This window comes from Rhinoderma darwinii, chromosome 7 (genome assembly GCF_050947455.1).
Source record: "Rhinoderma darwinii isolate aRhiDar2 chromosome 7, aRhiDar2.hap1, whole genome shotgun sequence".
NCBI lineage: Eukaryota > Metazoa > Chordata > Amphibia > Anura > Rhinodermatidae > Rhinoderma > Rhinoderma darwinii.
Genome location: NC_134693.1, coordinates 44630295 through 44652268, shown reverse-complemented (window position 1 = coordinate 44652268; position 21974 = coordinate 44630295).

Genomic DNA, 21974 nt, shown 5'->3' with positions numbered 1-21974 from the left:
CGGCCTCCGTAGTTGAGATGATCTCCTTGACTACGGCCCGTGTTTACTAATAGAACCATAGTTACTGTATCAATCGACACATTGAACATACAAAACACTGTTACGATAATGTCACCACTAACAGACGGGGGATAAAATTCTTGTCGCCCGCACCGCGAGTATAACTTTCTATTTATCAAAACGTTTGCGCACTCGTGACTGTTACAAACCCCTACCTGACACGTATAATCTCCTAATACCCTCTGCTCTGAATTTTAATACTACACCCGACTACATGTCTCTATTTTGAATGTCCAACTGTACTACAAATTTTATAATGCTGTTATTTTATGTTGTTTTATCATGAACTTTGACCCGCCATTTATTGGCGGTTTCTTTGACATTTTTCTCCATCTGAACTGGGCCAATCAATACACAGTGTTGTGTATATATACATGCCTGTTTTAAGATATTTTATGCCTGATGAAGACGCCAGTTCGGCGTCGAAACGCGTTGCTACCTACCACATTAAATATTCTTATAATATAGAAGAGACTCCTTGTTTCTCCACCGACTTGGACCACACAGCAGCGCTGTTATAGATCCTTTTTTCTACATCTACCTATTAAACCTGATGTCTCCATTTCAGTGTGTGGTACTACCATAACCCCTAAGCAGCTTGGTCACTGTCTTGGGGTTTATATTTGACTCAGATCTGTCCTTTACTTCCCACATTCAATTACTTGCATGCTCATGTCACCTGAACCTTAAAAATATCTACAGAATCCTCCCTTTTCTTAGGCATCATGCACACGACCGTAGCCATGTGCACGGCCGTGATTTTCGGGTCGGCCGTCAGCGGACTGTCAGCCGTGAGCCGCCCGAAAATCGCGGGCCGTGCACATGGCTGTGGCCATTATTTTCAATGAGCCCGGACCGCAGGACACGGCCGTAATAAGGCTTGCCCGTTCTCTCTGCGGTGTGGGCTCCTGGTCCATGCACGGACCGTGGAAACCACAGTCGTGTGCATGGCCCCATAGGAATGAATGGGGCCACAATTCTCACGTGGATTTTCGAGGAGGTGAGTGCAAATCATGTTGGTCATGCGGCTGATGTGAATTATTTGGATTTTGCAAAAGCATTTGATACTATTCCACACAACAGTCTTGTTCTGAGGCTAAAGACACAGGGACTGGGGGTACGTGTATGCAAGTGGGTAAAGAATTGGTTATGGGACAGAAAACAAAGGGTCGTTATAAATGGAAATTACTCAAAATGGGTTGAAGTCAACAGCGGGGTACCACAAGGATCGGTGTTAGGCCCAATTCTTTTTAATCTCTTTATGTGGATGGGATTTATAGCAAGGTGTCAGTTTTTGCTAACGATACAAAACTTTGTAGGATACTTAAAACTCAGCTTGACATTAAAACATTACAGAAAGACCTAGATAAGTTGGCAGGATGGGCAATTCTGCCCTGGGTGATTTTAATTTAGTTTAATGCTGGTTCCTACCATCCCCAAGTATATGTAGGCTTAGTCCCAGATCTGGGTGTATGTGCAGCGTAGGTTCCCACCTCATAGAGGTCGCCTTTTCATAGCAGGTGGCCTCACATAATTTGATCAAAATGTGCGCTAAGAACCTCCCTATTGTAAGTAGATTTAGCAGTAATAAATATTTATTTCTATTTCATGGCTTAGGTGGCATTAGTGTTCGCAGAGTGCTGTCGCCATATTCTTGTTTGCTGTACAAAACTTTGTAGAATACTTAAAACTCGGCTTGACTTTAAAATATTACAGAAAGACCTAAATAAGTTGTCAGCATGGACAAGAACATGGCAGATTAAATTTAATGTTGATAAATGTAAAGTAACGCACTTAGGACGCAATAATAGGGATGGGAGGTATCGCTTACAATGAAAGGCTAGAAAAATTGGGCTTGTTCAGCTTGGAAAAAAGAAGTCTTAGATGGGAACTTATTAATATGTGTGTATATGTGTGGTCAATACAGAGAACTAGCACATGATCTGTTCCTTACAAGGATTCTACAAAGGACCAGGGGACACCCATTGCATGTGGAAGAAAGACATTTCAGACATCAATATAGAAAAGGGTTCTTTACAGTTAGAGTGGTCAAGCTATGGAATGCAATACCCCAAGAGGTAGTGATGTCAGATACTATGTCAGCATTTAAAAAAAAAAAAAGGCTAGATGCTTATTTATTTACAAATGGCATTGGGGGTAATAGTTAATAAAGCAATGAGTGACATGTAATTTATTGAGAAAGGTTGAACCTGATGGACCTATATATATTTTTTCAACCTATGTATCTATGCAACTTATTGAGCTCAGGATATAAAAAGTTTGGCCACATTGGAGTATGGTCTGTGTACCCTTTAACCCCTTCCCTCTTTGGCCATTTTTGACCTTCCTGACAGAGCCTCATTTTTCAAAACTGAGATGTTTCACTTTATGTGGTAATAACTACGGAATGCTTTCATCTATCAAAGCGATTCTGAGATTGTTTTCTCGTGACACATTGCACTTTAAGTTACTGGCAAAATTTGCTCAATATGTTCAGTATTTAATTGTGAAAACACCAAAATGTAGCGAAAAATTGCAAAAATTTGCATTTTTCTCAATTTAAATGTATCTGCTTGTAAGACAGGCAGTTATAATACACAAAATTCTTGCTAATTAACATCCACCATATGTCTACTTCAGATTGGCATCGTTTTTTAAACATCCTTTTATTTTTCTATGACATCACAAGGCTTAGAACTTTAGCAGCAATTTCTCACATTTTCAAGAAAATTTCAAAAGGCTATTTTTACAGGGGCCAGTTCAGTTGTGAAGTTGCTTTGAGGGCCTTATATATTAGGAACCCCCAAAAAGTCACCCCATTTTAAAAACTTCACCCCTCAAAGTATTCAAAACAGCATTTAGAAAATTTCTTAACCCTTTACACATTTCACAGGAATTAAAGCAAAGTAGAGGTGAAATGTACAAATTTCATATTTTTTTGCAGAAATACATTTTTAATACAATTTTTTTTATAACACAGAAGGTTTTACCAGAGAAATGCAACTCAATATTTGTTGCCCAGGTTCTGCAGTTTTAGGAAATATCCCACATGTGGCTCTAGCGTGCTACTGGACTGAAGCACCGGCCTGAGAAGCAAAGGAGCACATAGTGGATTTTGGGGCCTTATTATTGTTAGAATATATTTTAGGAACCATGTCAGGTTTGAAGGGCTCTTGCGGTGCCAAAACAGTGAAAATCCCCCAAAAGTGACCCCATCTGGGAAACTACACACCTCAAGGAAATTATCTAGGGGTGTAGTGAGCATTTTGACCGCACAGGTTTTTTACATAAATTATTGGAAGTAGGCCGTGAAAATTAAAATCTAAATTTTTTCAAAGAAAATGTAGGTTTAGCTAATTTTTTATTATTTCCACAAGGACTGAAGGAGAAAAAGCACCGCAAAATTTGTAAAGCAATTTCTCCCGAGTAAAACAATACCCCACATGTGGTAATAAACGGTTGTTTGGAGACACGGCGTGGCTGAGAAGGGAAAGAGCGCTATTTGGCTTTTGGAGTTCACATTTAGCAGGAATGGTTTGCGGAGGACATGTCACATTTACAAAGCCCCTGAGGGGACAAAACAGTGGAAACCCCCCACAAGTGACCCCATTTTGAAAACTACACCCATTGAGGAAATTATCTAGGGGTATAGTGAGTGTTTTGACCCCACAGGTTTTTTGCATAAATTATTGGAAGTAGGCCGTAAAAATGACAATCTAAATTTTTTCAAAGAAAATGTAGGTTTAGCTAATTTTTTCTCATTTCCACAAGGACTGAAGGATAAAAAGCACCATAAAATTTGTAAAGCAATTTCTGCCGAGTAAAACAATACCCCACATGTGGTAATAACTGGCTGTTTGAACACACGGCGAGGCTTAGAAGGGAAAGAGCGCTATTTGGCTTTTGGAGATCACATTTAGCAGGAATGATTTGCGGAGGCCAGGTCACATTTGCAAAGCCCCTGAGGGGACAAAACAATGAAAACGCCCAAAAAGTGACTCCATTTAGGAATCTACACCTCTTGAGGAATTAATCTAGGGGTGTAGTGAGCGTTTTGACCCCACAGATGTTTCATAGAACTTATTAGAATTGGGCAGTGAAAATAAAAACAATCCTTTTTCTTCAATAAGACGTAGTTTTAGCGCAAATTTTTTCATTTTCTCAACAAATAAAGGAAAAAAAGAAACCAACATTTGTAAAGCAATTTCTCCCGAGTACGGCAATACCCCATATGTGGTCATAAACTGCTGTTTGGGCAAACGGCAGGGCTCAGAAGGGAAGGACCGCCATTTGGAGTGCAGATGTTGCTGGATTGGTTTCTGGGCGCCTGTGGGCCCAAAACAGTGAAAACCCCCCAGAAGTGACCCCATTTTGGAAACTACACCCCTCAATGCATTTACCAAAGGGTGTAGTAAGCATTTTAACCCTGCAGGTGTTTTGTAGAAATTAGTGTGCACTCAATGTTGCAGAGTGAAAATGGGATTTTTTTCCATAGATATGCCAATATGTGGTGCCCGGCTTGTGCCACCATAAAGAGACAGCTCTCTAATTATTATGCGGTGTTTCCCGGTTTTAGAAACACCCTACATGTGACCCTAATCTTTAGCGTGGACATATGACAGGGCTCAGAAGTGAAGAGTACCATGCGGAGTGGAGGCCTAATTTGGCGATTTACAAAGTATTGGTTCACAACTGCAGAGGCTCAGATGTGAAATAATAAAAAGAAACCCCTGATAAGTGACCCTATTATGGAAACTGCACCCCTCAAGGCATTTATTAAGGGGTGTAGTGAGCATTTTCACCCCACAGGTCTTTTCCATAAATTAATGCACTGCGGATGGTGCAAATTAAAAATGTATATTTTTCCCTAGATATGCCATTCAGTGGCAAATATGTCATGCCAAGCTTATGACGCTGGAGACACACACCCCAAAAATTGTTAAAAGGGTTCTCCCGGGTATGACGATGCCATATATGTTGAAGGAAACTGCTGTTTGGGCACGCTGTAGGGTTCAGAGCCGAGGGAGCACCATTTGGCTTTTGGAGAGCGGATTTTGCTTGGTACTATATTTGTTTGAGTATTGCTGGTGTTTCCATTTATAAAGTGGGGGTACATGTAAGCGGGGCGGAGTATATAAGGGGCATAGTCAGGTGGTATAATAATAGGTTAAAAAAATAAAATAAAATGATCCATAGATGTGTGTTACGCTGTGAAGCAATCCTTTCTGCACAGGCCGGTGTCGCACTGATAAATGGCGTCCTTCCTTATGCCCCTTTTGGTCCACACTCCGCACCTTTGTAGTTTGGGGAATTTTGCTGGGAAAGTGTTGTCCTGGTATAATACGGGCACCGTCGCTTCCAGCGGATATGTTTGGGCTCTCCCCTTCGTGGTTCCCTAATTTTAGGTCCTTGATAAATCGCCTCTTGAAACAGAAGAAATGTTCCCCTCGGGCACAACTGCATATTTTTTTTTATTTCCTGACTTATTGGAGTCATAACTAATTTTATTTTTCATAGACGTAGCGGTATGAGGGCTGGTTTATTGCGGGACGAGCTGTAGTTATTATTGGTACCATTTTGGGGTACATGCGACTTTTTGATCACCTTTTATCCTATTTTTTGGGATGCCAGGTAAACAAAAAAACGCAATTCTGGCACAGCTTTTTTAGTTTTTTTTATACAGCGTTCACCATGCGTTATAAATGACATGTTAACTTTATTAGTACGATTCCGGCGATACCTAATTTATAGCACTTTTTTATGTTTTACAACTTTTTGCACAATAAAATTACTTTTGTAAAAAGAATGTATTTTTTCTGTCGCCAAGTTGTGAGAACCATAACGTTTTAATTTTTTTGTCGACAGAGGTGTATGAGGGCTTGTTTTTTGCGGGACGAGCTATAGTTGTTATAGGTACCATTTTTGGATACGTGCGACTTTTTGATCACTTTTTATTCTAATATTTGTAGGGCAAAGTGACCAAAAAACAGAAACTCTGGTAAAGTTTTTTACGTTTTATTTTACGCTGTTCACCGCGTGCAATAAATAATATAATATTTTGATACCTCAGGTCGTTACGGTCGCGGCGATAACAAATACTTATGGTTTATTATTATTTTTCAATAATAAAGGACTTGATAAGAGTAAAAGGGGGATTGTGTTTTATTTGATTACTTGAAATTTTTATTGTTTTCAAACTTTTATTTTTTGCACTTTTTTTTACACTTTTTTTATACTTTTTTTTACACTTTTTCTCAAGTCCCACTAGGGGACTTGAAGGTCCAACGGTCAGATTTTTTTTTTTCTAATACATTGCACTACCTATGTAGTGCAATGTATTAGATCTGTCAGTCATTCACTGACAGCAAGCCGATTAGGCTTCGCCTCCCGGCGGGGCCTAAATCGGCTTCCGTAATGGCAGAGCAGGAGACCATTGTGTCTCCTGTTGCCATAACAGCAGTCGCCAGTCCTGATTGCTTGTCAGGGCTGGCGATCTGCTAGTAACCGCTACGATGCAGCAATCGCTTTCGATTGCTGCATCGAAGGGGTTAATGGCAGGGATCGTAGCTAGCTCCGGTTCCTGCCGTTACAGGTGGATGTCAGCTGTACAGTACAGCTGACTTCCACCGCTGATGACGCCGGATCAGCTCCTGACCCGGCGCCATCTTGCCGGCAGCTACGGAAGCCGATCAGGCTCCGCCGCCGGGCGGATCTTGACCGGCTTCGGTGCAAGGCAGACCAGGACGCCAGTATTAGGCCTCCGGTTGCCATTGCAGCCACCGGAACCCCGGCAATTTCATTGCTGGGGTTCCGAAGTAGCTGCAAACACCTTAAGTGCAGCGATCGCGTTTGAGCGCTGCACTTAAGGGGTTAATGGCGGGGATCGAAGCTAATTTCGGTCCCTGCCATTACAGTCGGATGTCAGCTGTAAGATACAGCTGAGATCCGACGATGATGGCACCGGCTCAGCTTCTGAACCGGTGCCAAACATTTGCCATAAATGTACGGCATTTTGCGGGAAGTCAATGCTTTCCATGACGTACATTTATGGCAAATGTCGGGAAGGGGTTAAAGAGGCTCTGTCACTAGTTTAGTAAACGTTTATTATTTTGAAAGTTATGAGCTTTTTTCTAAACATGTAAATGAGCCTTTGCAGTGATTCTCCTGAGGTGGAGCTACCTCACAGCCTCTGACGATGTCCTATCAGCATGAAGCTGCTTCACACAGTGTGAGACACATTCGAGAGGGAAGGGGGATCACTACAAACAGACATATTTCAGGCTGTGGACCAGCTAGAAAAACAGTGGCATATGAAAGATGAGATTCTAATCTTTCATATGACACCAGGATCGCAGTTCTAGCTGTGACACAACCTGAGATATCGCCAGTTGAATACACAGTCGGGAATGGAAGATGTATACTATATGATCTCGCTGTGTTGCTGGGCAGGGAAGGGGGAAAAGTTGTAAGCTGGTTGGACAGCGTCATACAAAAAACATTACACCACCCAGAGTGAAAAGAAAGAGTCACCTCCTATGTGGCTATTAGAGCCAAATCAACATATTTAGAAAAATGCTCATAACTTTGCAAATAATAAAAGTTGTTTTTTTTAAAAAACAAATCACACTGTAGTCATCAGCAGAAAAGCGCCTATTAGATTAGTTAGGAAATAGGGAATTGATAAACTGGTGACAGAGCCCCTTTAATTAAAATATATAAAACTTGTCCACAAAGCTCTGTGCAGGACTGCAGCTCTCCATATCTCTTCCCTCATCCCTATGTACCACCCCACTCGTGCTTTATGTTATGCCTAGAATTTAAGATTAATATTGTCCATAATCCAAATCTTACTCCTGTCTCCAGGATTTTTCTCGTGCTGCACCATTCCTGTGTAATGCACTACTTCAAACAATCATATTCATTTCTGACATTTACTTAAGCGTGCCTGGAAACACACTTTTTTTTTAGGGAGGCCTATTACATTCGCTAATTAAATCATCTTTATTTTAATATCTCCCCTACATTATTCCTCAGAACTCGATCCCTTCATTCATCAATATCTCTTACACTCCATGCACCCTAATACACGTCATACCTGTGCCAGCACAGATACTGTCTGGGTGACTGGGCCATAAAGATTTATGTCTCCCCCAATTTTGTACAAAAGAAGGTTGGACCACAGCACAAAGCAAGCACTTTTACCTTTTTTGTCACCCCCTATTTTTTTCTATTGTGAGCAGGGCCCTCAATCTTCAGGTTTAAATTATCAATTACTTCACACTTTGTAATGTCTGATTTTGTTTGTATCCCCAGGATTGTAAACTGCTGGGGAATAAGATGGCACTATATAAATAAACATTATTATTATAAGATGCCCTCAACATTACTTATTGATCTATTATATCAGTTTCCCAGAAACACATGTTACAAGTCATACTTACAGATGTCTCCACCTTCTACCTTTCTGGTCATTTCGTTAAGGACTCAAATTTCTTACAGAATAAATTCAGTAGAATCTCTGTCTAGCTAAACCTTTGACAGGCTGCAGCTAACATCACCCATGGGTGGACAAACATAGACAAATATAACGTGAACATTTCGCGAGAAGGTAACACAAAATCATGTTTTTTGTTTTTTTTCAAAGCTGGTCATTTCGTGCCACTCAGCTCAGGATATATTGAGCCAAGAGGAAAAGAAAGGAAGGATGTACTGTATCTGTACCTTCCTAACTCCCCGTGGTGCCATCCTGGCCTTTATGTCTCTTGCTATGGACACCACCATTCTCCTAAGAGCTTCAGTTTAGTTGTAAAGTGCAGATGAACAGGCAAGAAATTACTAAAAAGGTGTTGTGATTAATTCTTTACTGAAGTGAATGCAACAAATAAACTTTAACAGTGAGGCAGCAACGGCTTAAATTGATATATATATATATATATATAGTAAGTCCGTTAGTCCTTGCAACAATGACAACCCGGATACTGCAATACTTTGGAAAGTCTATCTTTGTATCATAACAGTCTTTAAATTAAACTGGGGATAATATTAGAATAATCCAACGGGCTCACCATATAGTCTGGGAGACTGCTCCCTTTACCTCCCTTTGTATTATGCTCTCTGGACACTAGGTGCTATTTTCTGTATGGATGACCCTTTTCGGCCTTTCAGCTATTCAGCTGTTTTTTTTCTGTAGACCGCACTCTGGCACTGCCCCAGCTCCGGTTCCCAGTGTATGGCCACCTTGTCTTGTCATCTTCGGCTGTCTGCAGACAGCTCACACAGACCACGACTGGAACAGTCCCCCCCCCCCCCCACACTTGCACTGACTTGTTTCACTTCAAACACCCGCTCCTGGTCCGGGACTGAATCTCCTTCCCTGGCAATGACAGTGCCTTCTTCTGTAGGTTACAGATGAACAGTTATTTGTCTCACTCTTGTGGTGACTGTGGGATTAGTGCCTAAGGCTCTTTTTAAGCATGCTATTGATGACGGATGATGTCAACACCTGCATACACACTCATGGATTCTATTTAAAGGGGTCTTAATTTATGGCCATACCTGGGTCTCTTCTTTTCAAAATTGTTTGGTGTTGTACCCAGAATGTTTTCCCTGTAAATTTCCTTATCTTGTCTGATCGTATTGCTCACCTCTGATCATGATTTGAATCTTTCTCTTACCTTTCCTGCACTTCAAGATTCTGCGCACTCTGGCACTGCCATCTACCCCTGATAATCAGGGCATAGATAAAACAACTAATTACTTTCTGAAGATAGTGGTTTACATATCTCTTCTCTAGTCAGTAGAGCTGAAGATAAGTGCAAGGATAGGGCATAAATGTAAAATCTCAGAAAACCCACATCATACCATACTTTCCTATTTTTTAAAAATTATATCAGGAAGAAAGGGTTTAGCGCATTGTGCCAAATTTTTATCATGCTAACACCACCCCAAAATACTCAAACTATGCCCCTCCACAATTTATCGACACAACTAATATGCAATATTGTGTGTTAATATTGGATCATGTTACGTTTTCTTTTTTGCAGTTTGTTGATCGGGGTAGTTCCCTCAATTGATACTATTACATTTTTGTGGTCATAAATTCATTATGGTTTTTAGCATTTAGGTCAACGGAAGTTCGATTGAAAAACGAATACAGACTGATGTCGTTTTGTCATTGGTTTGGATCAATTACAAAGCAAATCACATACTGCAAAAATAAATGCAAAATAAACCCACCTTGCCCTTTCCTGCCAAAAAGCTAGACTTCTGTATCTGTGAGAGATATGAGGCATCACTCTAGAGGTGCAGAGTTTGCAATCGCACCTGGGCTTTGGAGTATGAAGAGGCCCAAAAAAAGAAGAGCAATACTAAAAATGTCACATGATATTTGCTAGATTTGTGTCTGCTTTACAAGGGGTCTGGTCTGGGAGGTCAGCTCCTAGTTTGGGACTCTCCGTGACATTCTACGAGAGTAGGTAAGCATAAGCAATACTCATAACAAAACAACAATTGGCAAAATTGTCTTTTCTTTGCATTTGATACATTTACTGATTTTCTGCATAATTATAGATTAAAAACGTAAGCAGCTTCTGAATAATTGCAATAGATAGAAAATGATTTCAAAACAGTATTTTCAGTTCCCTTTTTGAAAGGACAATCGTAACTTGGAAACCTAAATCTGCATAAAAATAGTAGTAAGGAATAGTAATCTATTTTTACCCTTAACATAACTAAATTAAGAATCTCTGATATATAATAGAGGGAATGTTTGACAGGCTTTTCATTAACTGCATAACCATGCATAAATTCAGACTTCTGGTACCCACTGATCCTCAAGCTGTATGTAAATGCACTATTCAGGCAATGCTCAAACCATATGGTGAGAAAAATAAGACGGCACTCACTACGGTGTAAAAGTCTTCTTTATTCCAATGCCATACAAGCAGAATATAGTAAACAAGAGAACTCTACTCGGTCTGTGTCCATTTTCTGTCACATAGCGCTTTATCAAAACTTCCTGGAAGGAGACTGTTGCCTCTGATATGTCATATTATTATACAACACACATGGACAAACTCCAAATCACAGTACACAAAAAATACAAATCAGAATGCAACATCATAAAAACGAACTTAAATCTTCTTTGTCAAGAAAGCCAAATGGACCTAAAGGTTGACTTTAAGATCCACAGAGACTCACGTCTCCGTAATGCAGAATGTCTGCTGTCACTATTTAAAGGGAACCTGTCACCAGCATTTCACCTATTAAACCAGCAATACCTGGTGGAAGTGGGTGAAAAATCTAAGTAGGCTCTGTACCGTTAGTATTCAGTTTGTTAGTGTTCCAGCACTGTATGCTAATGAGGATAAAAGCCAGTATCACTTCTTCTCAACTAATCTCCCCTGGACCAATATATACAGTATATCACAAATATTATTTGTGTGCCTGAAAGTTACCATGGGGGATGAATAACTAAAGCAGATACATTTCTGTTATTCTAATATTTGCATATACACGGTCAGCTGGTGGATACTAATAGGATAGATTAAAAAAACATAAATGATCTAATGTTTTGTGATCTTGCTTGATCACTTTCTAAACGGCATTCCTTACCACTCCTTTACTTCACTCTTTTTTGCAAATGATCCATAAGAGTATATGATTGTTGTAAAACATGTTACTATTTATTCACTATGAACTAATTTACCACCGAACTTGAGACCCCCACATCCACCATTTTACATGATTATCCCCATTTCAATATGTTACAAAACGGAGATCTCAGAGACATGACCACAAGTACCACACATGAAATTCATCTTTAATGATCTTTAATCCTTCAACAGTCCCTTGACAAACCCATTACTCATCTCTCCCTGTCATACATCCTTGCTTACAAAGTCTACATACTCAATGCTCATTACTGTGTTACATTTCCAATGTCATCAACCTCAATGTATCTGTCTTTTTCTTTTTCACATGTTATTGCATATCTCACAATGTCTGTAAATGATTTATCTGTTTACATTGTAAAAGAAAAAAAAAACATACCACTAGTTACCATCTCAAATAAAGGAATTAAATCTAAGTAACAGATTTAAGATGAGAGGGGTAAAATCAAAATGCAATAAAAAATGAATGACTGTAGGTTTTCTTATAACCCTATGTTTAAATGTAATCCACATTAAGAATAATTTCTGCATCCAAAATTTTGCCACGTTTTCCTCCCAAGGTCTCTGTAAAATTCAGATTAAAAGGATTGTCATTAATATAGTAAAGAAAAGACGACAATTGTTTATCCCTTTCCATCCACATTATCATCACGTAATCTGGTCCATAGATGAACTTGCTGAATAAATGGATTAGACACATTATAAACAGCTGACATCTCCCACACCGCCAAAAAAAGGTCAGCAAATGTAGGTGCCGATGTTGTGCCCATCACAGTCCCAGTACGTTGGTAAGAGGAATGCATTATAGATAATGACGGAGTCCTCACAAATTAGAAAAATGTAATTCTGATCACAGCCTCAATCCTTGGATAACGCACTATGCAAGAATACAAAATCACAGAATAGTTTAATGCTGATGTTGTCCACATTACTCCCACTGTGTATGTACCTAGTTGCCGAGGAGGACTGTTTATTGAAGAGGAGCCAGTCAATAGAGCTAACAGGCTCTTTTCTAATAGATGGCTTTGAAACTATGTAAATGCTCCTGCAAGTCATGGAACAGCAGTACCTGCCTTTTTGTCCTGACAAAATAGCAAGCACACCTCAGCTGCGGCTAGGAACCACAATGGTTTGATAATAATATTTTGGCAGGAAGAGTCATAGATCTAACAAAAGGCATTTAGTCAAATCTGTATGCCAACAATAGTAGATTTAGTTTTAGTAGTAGAAAAGAAATGTATCTTAGATCAGCGGATACAAAAAAATGCTATATTAATAGCAATTAATTGTTAATTCAGAAGATGATGACCAAGTAAAAAAGATGGCCCCAGCCTGGACAATACCTTTAAGGTTTGACCATGATTAAACCCAATCTCAAAGTCCCTATCGTCTTGAACAGGGGGGAACAAAGTGGTCACTGGTGAATGCAACTTACTGACTTAAAAGGTCATCCGGTAGTATCAATACATGTAAATCATTTGTCTGACCCCACAGAGCCAATATTTTGTTTGGATAAAATTCTACAATTACTTTATTACACTTATGTAAGATCTGTAGGCACAAGGTCAACTGTCTAGTAGATATACTAATAAAGCTGTTAGTCGGAAATATCACTGAACTATGTGCCGCCTTGTCTGGTGACAAGTCCACTTTGAAATCAGGTCCCCACAGATTCCGCCCTTGCTCAATCTGATGTCATTCACTTAAGACTATTAAAATATTTAAGTTATTACGAATAGTCTGAAGTGTTTCCATAATTCTGTAATCCCTCTAAATATACACCACATATTGGAACCAATGACTAAAGAAGTAACAAATACTTGTTCCTTAAGGCTGTGTTCACATCAGCGTTCGTTTCCGCTGAGGGGTTCCGTCGGAGGTTTTTGTCGTGTTAACCCCTCAGTGGAAAGTCAATCAGGAATCTCAGCTTCCGTTTCCCTCACCATTGAACTCAATGGTAAAGGAAACCTAGCTAATGGTTTACGTCTTTCACTGTTGTGACAGGGTTCCGTCGTTTTGGACGGAATCAATAATACAGTCGACTTCCGACTGAACCCCTCAGCAGAGAGTTAGGTAAAGCTTAATATGTAAAATCTTTCCTCGACTTATTTCCTTATCACTTTAGAAAAGTTATCTTCAATACGCTAACAGATTCTAGGTTAAAGAGGCTCTGTCAACTGATTATAAATGCCCTTTCTCCTACATAATCTGATCGGTGCTGTAATGTAGATAACAGCAGTGGTTTTTATTTTGACAAACGATAATTTTTTACACAGTTATGAACAATTTTAAAATTATGCTAATTTGTTTCTTAATAGACAACTGGGCGTGTTTTTACTTTTTACCAAGTGGGCGTTGTGAAGAGAAGTGTATGACGCTGACCAATCAGTGACCAATCAGCCTCATACACTTCTCATTGTTCCAGCCCATTGTTACAGCGTGATTGTGCAGTGAAAGAAGCTGGGCTGGAACAATGAGAAGTGTATGACACTGATTGTTTTTCAATACACTATATGTACCCAACAATGGTGTCATTAAAATTACAATTCTTTCCACAAAAAACAAGTCACCATACGACTAGGTAAACTAAAAAATAAAACGTTATAACCCTCTGAATGTGAAGATGAAAAAACAAAAATAGTTGCTGAGTCTTCGAGGCACAAAATAGCTGTGTCCTTAAGGGGTTAATATAAATATGTAAAAGAACGGCTTACTGTATGAGTGGGGTTGATAATTGAGCATGGCAATCTAATTATATCTAGCACCAAAGTAACTGTATCACAGGAATAGCACAGATGCAAATCGTGGAAACTAGTAGATTCACATCATGTGTCCTGTGACAGATTCCATTTATAATTAACATGGCTTTAAATGCTTGTAAAGCTAAAATAAAAATTGAAGTAAACCAAATTGTAATTTTCCTACCTTAGTAATTCCGTGCAGCTCCTGCACCACCGGTACCAGTCTAGCCCTGGTCCTTTTTGTTTAACTTCCTTGCGCGTCAAGACGGGACATCCATGAGGTATCACATAACATGATTGTGGCAACCAATCACCCTCATATGATGCGATAGTGACGGGTCTCAATTGGCTGCCACAATCACATGATTTCTCATGGAATTCATGACATCACGTAACAAAGGCAAACATACAGAACTGGCTTTGTGGAAACAAATTTACTAAGATAAGTATTTTACAATTTGGTTTAATTTAAAGTTTAAACCACGCTAAAACCTATTTAATATGTTGGAAAACCCCCTCAAGACCTTGATAACATTTACTTGTAAATGCATCTACTACAAAATGTACCACTGGAGGATGTACACTACGTCCATTAAAACGCAATGGTAATCTAGACGTTAAAGGCTATTTTACACCTTTGAAATAGTTTTCTTTTTAGTTTTGTTTTTTCAAAATGCCTATCAGGTTGTTTGGTTCAACTTTCTAAATACTTTTTGTTAAAAATTATTTTTACTTTTTGAGATACAGCTGCTTTGTATTCTGTATACAGAGCAGGTGTATCTTGCGGCTCTGACGGGCTCAGTGTCAGCGGGTCAGAGACATGCAGGATCCACCTGTTATCGATCACATCTAAGTTATGAACTTAGATGTGATCAGTAAAAACTCGATCCTGCGTGGCAGAGACACGTGGTACCCACTGTCACTGGACCCGTCAGTGCTGCTGACCAGGCACATACAGGTTTCAGTGCTGGATACAGCTGCTCAGTATACAGAATACACAAGCAGCGGTATCTCCAAGAAGTAAAAGTAATTTTTAATAACAAGTATTTATAAAGTTGCACCCCTTAAAAAAAGAGTTTCTCACAAGTGTGGTACATGGTACAATATTAATTTCACATAATACAATCAGGCCCGAAGGGCAATGTCTCACTTATTTTCGGGATAATCAGATAATCTGGTAATTGCACAAAGAAAAGACAACTTAATTAAATTAATACTAAAAGCTGCAAATCTAGAAACATCATCAAATGCAAAACAAAAATATAATACAAAAACTCAACATGTCAGGTTCAGCCAAATGACTGAAATCATTTGTAGTCATACTTTACCAAGGCTTCGTTCACATCTGCGTTGGGGTCCCGTTCTGACATTCCTTTGGAAGTTTCCGTCAGAACGGGGCCCTGAGCAGACACAAACTCACACCGACGGAAACCAGAGGTTTCCGTTTCCATCACCATTGATTTCAATGGTGACGGATCCGGTGCTCATGGTTTTCGTTTGTCTCTGTTGTGCACCGGACACGTCGTTTTTCCGGAAGCTATAGCGTAGTCAACTAAATCTTGTCTCACTTGTGGCATCTAATAATATCTAGAGATATTATCTTTTTTTCTCAATATACAAGAAATAATGCAAAATATTAGTGAAATCAGGGACTGACATAGACAACAGGGAGTCCCCATGCAAGAATCAGCATATGGGAATACAGTCACCTCTGTTAAGTCTATCTAACCTCAACCATCAATTATGGATTATGAAATTCATTAGCTCAGTCTCTTATATGCAATTCAATAGACAATAGGAAGGTGCTTATAGGCTGGGTTCACACTGTGTGTTTTTGTTGAGTTTTTATCACACGTTTTTTGTATTGGTTGATAAACTCCCATTGAGAGACTTGGGAGTTTGTCAACCAAAACAAAAATAAATGCATTCTAAAAAGGCAACAAAAACACACAATGTGAACCCAGCCTTAAGGTGACAGTGGCCCTACTTACCTACTAGGCACCTGGTCAATTGCCCCAGTGTAAACTATTCTAAATCCAAACAGTTACCCATGAAAGAGAATATATTTAAGAAATTCACGTTCCTAGATCATCTGCCAAATAATCTCTGCACTTCCCATGTGAAATGGATTCCTGTGCAGTAATTTACAATAGTCAATACGAAGCGATTTCTTACCTCTTGATGACACTCTTTATAAAGCACAGCCAAGTACACAATACAGACCAGTATTAGCACCCACTGCAGTGCAGCAGAGATTATGAGCATCAGGCTCCTCCGATCAGACCTGTTGAGCCTTTCTGTGTTCTCACACACAGCAGGTGTCTTATTCTCATCCATTCTCCGCTCTGTTCTTCAAGAAATAGATATAAGATCAGAAATATAGTGGTGTGTCTGCCTACTGCCGTATTAACAAACTGTGTTACGATGATATTGTATGTTTAGTGTACACAGAAGGTTCTTTTCAAACATGTAAGGCGGGGAACTTCTCTGAGTAATATAAATTTCCCTTTTATTGTACTCTGCATTCTCCTACTGTGGTTTTAAAATGTCATTCGTATGCTATCAATGCACTAGTCGGGGGGTATGTCATTGTTGTGCCTGTCCAATTCTTGATGTAAAAGCACTTTTTAGAGCAGATTATTAATACAATTTTTTGCATTTAGGTTCCGCTTTATGACCAACATTTTTATAATGCATCTTTATTGGGATCAGACTGATAGAGCTTATTGTGTTGATAAGATGTTACAAATTAAAATTATAGGTTATGTACACCTTTGAAAAAGTAATTTTTTTCTTTTATAAAAATGTGTATCGGTGTGATTGGTGCAACTTTGTAATTACATTTTATTTAAAAAAAAATTTACTTTTTGAGATACAGCTGCTTTGTACTCTGTATTCAGAGCAGCTGTATTGTGTGCTGAAACCTGTAGACGTCAAGTCAGCGGCACTGACGGGTTCTTTGACTGCAGTTCCTGCATGTGTCTGACATGCAGGATCGAGCTGTTATCGATCACATCTATGTTCATAACTTAAATGTGATCGATAACAGGTGGATCCTGCGTGTCAGAGACACAGGACCCGCTGTCACTGAACCTGTCAAGCCCCCCTACTTTGAAGTACTAAGCTCCTTAAGGGTTTGCTTATCCCTCCCTCCTCTGTCACCACTCTCCTGAATGACAGCACTGAGCAGAGTATTGCGGGCAGGTGGTATAGGCCCCCCTAGTTCCCCAAAGTGGTGGAGGCCCCTGGGCACATGCCCCTTGGTCCTACCCTGGGCATGTCCAGGGAACTGCAGGACAAACCGCACACCCACAAAATATCACTGCACAATTGTTCTGACAGTCTTAAAGTGGCAGGTAACTATTTACATAAAAGTATATGTACACCGTGTCATAGGCTGCAGATGTAGAACTTAGTTCAACCTCCTTACACCTCCATATATCAGGCTCAGCTGTCAGTAAGGTTGAGTTCACACTGGGCAGAATTGCAAAAAATGTAAATCCACACAAAGCAGAAAAAATCTGTGCAGAAATCAGAGCATGCTGCAGATTTTAAAATCTTGTGTGGAGGTACTGCAGATTTTACAGTGGATTCCCCATGGATTTGTGAGAAATCCATAGGAGAAAAAGTCTGCAATGTTACAACTTATGCCTCATGCACACGAAAGTATTTTTGTCCTCCCGTTAATACTGGCATAAATACAGGTCCGGTGTCACCAGTATTCCAACCGTATTTACGGGCATGTTTTCGCTGCAAAATTGCACTACACTAAATCGGCAGCCCTTCTCTCTATCAGTGCAGGATAAAGAGAAGGGACAGCCCTTTCCGCAGTAAAAGTAAAAGAAATTAATACTTACCCGGCCATTGTCTTGGTGACACGTCCCTCTTTCGACATCCAGCCCGGCCTCCCTGGATGATGCGGCAGTCCATGAGACCGCTGCAGCCTGTGATTGGCCTTTGATTGGCTGCAACGGTCACATGGGCTGAAACGTCATCCCAGGAGGCCGGACTGGAGGAAGAAGCAGGGATTTCTGGGTAAGTATGAACGTCTTTTTGTTTTTTTTACAGGTTGATCTATATTGTGATCGGTAGTTTCTGTCCAGGGTGCTGAAAGAGTTACTGCCGATTGTTTAACTCTTTCAGAACCCTGGACAGTGACTATTCACTGACGTCGCCTAGCAACGCTCCCGTAACTACGGGTGCACACACGTAGTCACCCGTAATTACGGGAGCCCCATAGACTTTTATGGGCCTGCCTGTGCCGTAATTACGGCCTGAAATAGGACATGTTCTATCTTTTTCAACGGCACCGGCACCTTCCCATAAGCATATGGGGAGGTACCTGTGGCCATTAGAAGTCCATGGGCCCGTAATTATGGGCGTTTTTACATTCGTGTGCATGGGGCCTTACCCTGCATATTTTTGTCCTCACTTTGAATACTCTGCAAGATATCCTGTCCAGCAAAATGCCTGTAATGGAAGATTGTTGTACCCCTTACAAACTAAAGTGGAGCATATGACATCTATGTATAGTTTTGAATGACCTTCATTTCTCTTCTTGACACCTTTGTGGTCCTATTGGACCACAGGCTGATAGCAGAAAAATCACTGTTTCTCCGTTTAAAGCTACAGTGTTTGTTGCACTGTCCTTTTGCCATTCGTAACTAATAAGTTCTTTTTGAGTTTGGGGAAGAGGGAAAAGGGTTTGAGTGATTTATTGTCTTCCCCCTTCATGTATGGATACAAAGTGAATATACAATTTAGAATTTTTTCAGACCCTTTGAATTTTGTCACATTTTGTTATGTTGAGGCCTTGTGCCAAAATAAAAACAAATCAAGTTTTTCCCCATCATTCTGCACTCAATACCCCATAATGCAAATTTATTAAAAATGAAAAACTCAAATGTGGACATAAGTATTCAGACCCTTTACTATAACTCTTGAAATTTAGCTCTGGGGGCCTCCCATTTCTCTAGATCATCTTTGAAATGTTTCTACACCTTGATTGGAGTCCACCTGTGGAAAATTCATTTGATTGGACATGATTTGGAAAGACACACCCCTGTCTATATAAGGTCTTACAGCTGATAATGCATATCAAGCCATGAGAAGGAAAAAACTGCCAAAATGTGAAAAGAGTGAAAGGGTCTGAAGACTTTCCGAATGCATGTAACATTACTGTTAACATGAAAATAAAAGGTTTTGATCCACATTAATTTATTGTAATCTGACAGCCCCAAGCCGGGGCATAGAGTCTATTATATTCTAAATGGATAATGCAAACTATAAAATGAGGGTTATTTTTCAGTTTTGGATACTTGCGTAACACTCCAATAGTTACACAGTTGATAACGTTGAAAAAAAAAACACAGATCCGTCAAGTCTAACCTATAATCCTACAACGTTCATCTATCTAGAGCAAGGCAAAAATGCATTTGAGCTAGTTGCCAATTGCCTCATATTAGAGGGGAAACTCCTTCCTGTCAAATATTGCAATCAGAACAAATCGCTGGGATCAACGAACCATCTCCAGCAATCTAGGACATATACAGATATGTCCTCCCTTAACTTTTCTCTTGGCTCAACATATCTGAGATACGTGGTGCAAGATGTTAAAAACGTATACCTCTGATGGATGACTCGTCGGATGCCATCCGTTGGCCATCCAGCGGCCATGGGCTCCCATGTTAAAAAAAAACCATACAGTATAGGTTTTTTTACTGGATGGGTCGAGGATGTATGGAATTTGTATCCTGAGAAATTAGAGTCCTTAAAGAAATCCAAACAAAGTTAAGAAAGAACTTAAGAAAAATCTGTAACTTGCGATATATCTTTCAAGAATGGCATCCAGGCCCCTCTTGAACTAGTTAAACAAATCAACCAACCCAGCATCCTGTGGCAGAGAGTTCCATAATCTCACTGCTCTTACAGTTAACAAACCTCATCTACCACTGGGGGGGTGACAGTCTGAGGACAGTGGTTTTTGGTATGCAGATTTGCATTTGATGGAGTAGAAGTCATAACTTTTATCAGAGCTGTAGGTAGACGTTCATAGTTACATAGGTTGAGAAAAACACAGGTCCATCAAGTTCAACCTTACACAATCAAGTACACATTTTTGATTGCTATATTTGTTTTAACCCTCACTGCCATTCATCATTAAATAAATATTTATCCCTTTAAATGCTGACTTATCTTCCTTTACTACCTCTTGGAATAGGGCATTCCATAGTATGACTACTCTAACTGTAAAGAACCCTTTCCTATATTGTCTGAAATACCTTTCTTCCACACGCAAGGAATGTCACCCGGTCTTTCTAAAGTCCTTGGAAAGAATAAATAATGTGCTAGTTCTTTGTATTGACCACACATATACTTATACATGTTAATAAGATCACCTCTAAGGCGTCTTTTGTCCCAGCGGAACAAGCCTAATTTTTTTTAGCCTTTCATTGTTAGAGAGCGTCATTCTATCATAGGGTAAACAGCTGCCAAGAAGGGATGAATTTGGTCGGCCGCAATGCTTAGGTAAGCCCTGCTGTTTAAATGTTCATCCACAGGTATCAGAAGACCCAGGGTGTAACAAGAAAATATTCCTCACACTATTATTACACCTCCACCGGTCTGAACTGTTGACACCTGACAGTAAGGGTTCATCGATTCATGCTGCTGGCGCTAAATTCTGACCTTTCCATCAGCATGGTGCAACAGAAATCTGGATTAATCTGACCATGCAATGTTTTTCCACTGCTCAGTGATCCAATGCTTGGGGTCTTTTGCACAATGGAGTCTTACCTTTATGTTTCCTTTAGATAGTAATGGCACTCAAACTAGTCGTAATATGCAAATGATTAAAACGGAAACAAAATATTCCAAACATCTTGATTTATTCTGTATCAAGTATGAGCGCCACGCACATAAATGCACGCCTTGGCATGCTATCATTGAGTTTATTAATCGTTGTCTCCTGAATTTTATGACACGCAGAATCCACATGGGCACGCAAATCATCAAGATTGGCTGCTGGCATCTCTCTTTGCAATTGCCGAACAATGACATCCCAGATGTGCTCGATGGGAGACAAATCTGGAGACGCTGCATGCCATGGTAGCACGTTTAGGCCACGCAGGCTGCTCACAGTACACGAGCAACATGCAGCCTAGCGTTGTCCTGCTGAGAAACAGCTTCTGGGACACTTTGCAGGAATACCACTGGTTTCACGACCAATTCTATGTAACGCCGAGCTGTTAGTGTACCTGAAATGAAGACTAGAGGGGTCGGCTACCATACATTATGCCACCCCACACCATAATCCTGGGAGTAGGACAGGTGTGACGTTCCCTTGTGAAGGCCTCTTCATGGCATTGCCCACATGGTCTCCAGACCAATCTCCGGCTATCATTGCATACGAGACAAAGGTGGGACACCTCTCTGAAGAGGATGGACCTCCATTCCAGCCTCTATTGCTGTCTTGCTGTGCATCATGATAGCTTTTGAGAGC